The 3,932-nt window shown below is 35.7% G+C and overlaps 1 non-coding gene across 1 annotated transcript; it reads right to left on the bottom strand.

Moving 5' to 3' along the window:
• Window positions 1-2,156: 2,156 nt before the first annotated feature.
• On the bottom strand, window positions 2,157-2,266 carry LOC116117405. Its single transcript, XR_004125944.1, has one exon. It is a non-coding gene; the product is annotated as a small nucleolar RNA R71 (small nucleolar RNA).
• Window positions 2,267-3,932: the final 1,666 nt, after the last annotated feature.

The following is a 3,932-nucleotide window of genomic DNA, read 5'->3' as shown; positions in this document are numbered from 1 at the left end:
GCATATTTGGTTTGCTTCAAGTGAATACCACTACAAATCCTTGTAGCCTCCAAGCCAAGAAAATAATGCAAAGATCCAAGAGTCTTAAGAGCAAATTGATCATTTAAACTTTGCATGAGTTGAGCAATATAAGTTGAACTAGAACCTGTTAGAAGAATATCATATACATATATGATAAGTTGCATAAATTTAGTGTTTTTAGGTTTGTTTTATAGCCTTCTAGTTAATTTCTCATTTGTTTTCTGTGTTTTGATGTTAGTTTTTGTTAAGTTTGAAATATAAATGGTCAGGTATTGATTTGAAGAATTTTTGTAATTTTCAGGCATCAATTGAGTAGATTGGAGCATTGGAATGAAATTGGAATTCAAAGCTTGAAGAAATTGAGATTAGTTGACAAGTTTGAAGGCCATGGCCTTGCCTTGGTGGTTTACCACGGCCGTGGTGGTGGAATGAAGATAAAATAACGAGGACAGGAAACACCATGGCCTAGGCTGTGGTGACGTACTTTTAGACATGGCCTGGGCCGTGTCGGGCACTTTTAGGGTTTTTATTAGTTTTTCTTTCCTTTTTTGTTTAGGACACTTTTGGGTATTTAAGGATGATTAAGATTACTCCTTGGGAGGCCGAATTTTACCCATTCTTGGAGAGAGATTATTGCGTAACAAAAGAGAAGGGAGAATCAAGAACAAAATTCATCAAAGAGTTTGTTTTTACTTTTCAATATGATTTATTTCTTGGATTCTACTCTTGTTTCTTTTATTGTGAACTAATTTTCTCAGGCTAAGACTAGGGTTAGTCTATTTATGGATCTGTGATCAAATATTTTAGTCTTTGGTTAGTGAATTATTTTTCTAATGATGAGTTTATATTTTGTGCTTAATGCTATTAGGAACTTGATCAATTTCTGATAGAACTGTTTTGTGTGATTGAGACCGAGAGGAGATATCACATGAGTGCTCTAGTAATATAGGCCATGGATTAATTGGATATAGAGATATATGAATTGATACATGCAATAGTCATAGGCAAGATTAACTTGTGCTGAAAGCTAGAGGATTTCATAAAGCTTAATGCTCGTCTATTTCATTAAATCTATATAGAGATATCTAGGTTATGAAATAGAAGTAGAATTAATATTGCTTGAGAAAGAATATTGGTTAACCTAGGAAATCCCGTTGTCACATTAATTAAATAAATTCATTGACCATAGTAAATTGAGGGGAACAGAGAAGTTATAGATGAGCCTGAAGTCTTAGCCATTTTCTTTCATTGAATTCTTAATTTTAGTTTTACTGCAATTCGTTCAGATATTCTAGATTTTAATATTTTCAGTTTTAAGGATCAACATTCTAAGTTTTGATTATCTAGATAAAGTTAAGACTAATTAATATTTCAGTACTTGTTTACGCAATCCCTTGGGTACGATAACCTGTATCTTGTTATACTATATTACTTGAGACTAGTACACTTGCTAGTAGTTGTTGCAAACGATACAAGAAGTTTTTGGTGCCATTGCTGGGGATTGCAGTTAGGCAATATTGAAATCATTAATTTAGCTTTACTTTAGGTCTTTTTTTATACATATATAAGTTTTTTTTTTTTCAAGTTCTCTTGTTTTCAAATTTTCCAGTGGATGACACACAATAGACGAAGATTAGAGATTCTTGAACCTTTTGACCCAGAAATTGAGAGAACAATACGAGCATTGAGAAGAAGGCAAACAAGGAATATGACAGCCAACAATAATAATCAAGTGGATCCTCTACTTTTGGAGAATCTCGAAGAAGATGCAGCCCCACGTTCTTTAATGGATTATGTGATGCCGTCATTGAGTGGCACTGCTTCTAGCATTAGGAGGCCAGCCATCGCAGCAAATAACTTTGAAATTAAATCTACGATCATTCAGATGATTCAGTCAGCCTGCCAATTTAGTGGTTTAGCCCATGAGGATCCAAATGCTCACATTGGAAATTTCTTGGATATATGTGATACATTCAAGCAGAATGGTGTCACAGATGATGCAATTAGATTGAGACTGTTCTCTTTTTCCTTAAGAGATAAAGCCAAGAATTGGCTAAATTCTTTGCCTACAGAATCTATTACAACTTGGGATGCATTGGCTCAGCGCTTTCTAGCTAAATATTTTCCTCCCTCTAAAACTGCAAGGATGCGTAATCACTAATTTTATGCAGGTAGATGGAGAGTCATTATATGAAGTATGGGAGCGTTACAGAGAGTTGTTGAGGAAATGCCCACATCATGGATTACCAATTTGGTTACAGGTACAAACTTTTTATAATGGTTTAATTCCTGCTAACCGTTCTATGATTGATGCAGCTTCAGGAGGCACTATAATGAAGAAGACACCAGAAGCAACGTACGAATTATTGGATGAGATGGCTTCAAATAGTTACCAATGACAGTCTGATAAAGAGCCACAAAGGAAGACAGGCGAATTATATGGAGTGGATGCAATCACAACAATTTCTGCTCAATTGGAAGCATTGAACAAAAAGATTGATAATATGAGTGCCCCAATCATGCAAGTGAAGAGCATGAGTTATGATCTATATGGAGGAGACCATCTTAGCAATGAATGTCAAGTAGGTAACCCTTTTGCTAATTCAATTGAAAGTGCTAATTATGTTGGTAATTTTCACAGGCAACAACAGGATAATCCCTACTCCAGTACTTACAACCCTGGTTGGCGGAATCACCCCAATTTTTCATGGAGCAATCAAAATGCAATGAAACCACCACCTCCGAGTTTTCCTCAAGAAAAGAAGCCCAATTTGGAGGAACTAGTGACAAAGTTTGTAAGCTCCACTAAAGCAAGATTTCATAATCAAGAAGCTTCGATCAGAAATTTGGAGACTCAGATGGGGCAATTGGCAAATTTGATATCAGGGAGAGCTCAAGGAACATTGCCTAGTGACACAGAGAAGAATCCAAAGGAGCATGAAGGCAATTACACTAAGGAATGGTAAAGAAATTAGGCATAAAGAGCAAGCGAAAGAGGAAGCACCTAAAGTGCAACCAGACAGCAGTGCTGAGAAGTTGTTTGAACCTAAGAAGATAGTGATTTAGCCTCCTTTCCCTCTGGCGTTGAAGAAGTAGAAAATTGATCAGCAATTTGCAAAATTTTTAGATATTTTTAAGAAATTGCACATTAATATTCCATTTGCAGATGCTCTTCTTCAGATGCCTAGCTATGCAAAGTTCTTGAAGGAGATTCTTTCCAACAAGAGAAAACTGGAAGAGCAAGAGACAGTAAAACTCACTGAAGAATGTTCAACAATTTTGCAAAATAAATTGCCACCAAAATTAAAAGATCCAGGGAGTTTTACAATACCTTGCATTATTGGTTTACTTTCATCTTCCAAAGCTTTATGTGATTTAGGTGCTAGCATTAATCTAATGCCTTTATCTATTTTCAGAAAATTAGGACTTGGAGAACCAAGGGCCACCATAGTATCTCTACAGCTGGCTGACAGATCAATTAAATATCCAAGAGGTATTGTGGAGGATGTGCTTGTCAAGGTAGATAAGTTTATTTTTCCTGTAGATTTTCTTGTGTTGGATATGGAAGAAGATGTTGATATACCTCTCATTCTTGGACGACATTTTTAGCCACAAGTAAGGCATTGATTGATGTGCAAAGAGGTGAGCTAATTCTTAGGGTAGGAGATGAAAAAGTAAAAATTGATGTTTTTAAACTGTGAAACACCTTTTAGAAGATAACACGTACTTTAGAATCGATGCTTTTGTCCTTTGTTCATGATATTTTCAAGATAATAGGTATGAAGATCCACTGGAAACTGCTTGGTTGATTCAAAAGAAGATGGAGGGGAGAATAAGCACTTATTGAGATTGTAGCAAGATTGGAGGTCGATCCACCTTATAAAAGGGTCATGTTAAAGGATAAAAGCTTG

This window comes from Pistacia vera, unplaced genomic scaffold (assembly GCF_008641045.1).
Source record: "Pistacia vera cultivar Batoury unplaced genomic scaffold, PisVer_v2 Contig806, whole genome shotgun sequence".
Lineage (NCBI taxonomy): Eukaryota > Viridiplantae > Streptophyta > Magnoliopsida > Sapindales > Anacardiaceae > Pistacia > Pistacia vera.
The sequence above is the reverse complement of the archived record's forward strand: the minus strand, read 5'-3'. Positions and strand labels throughout refer to the sequence as shown.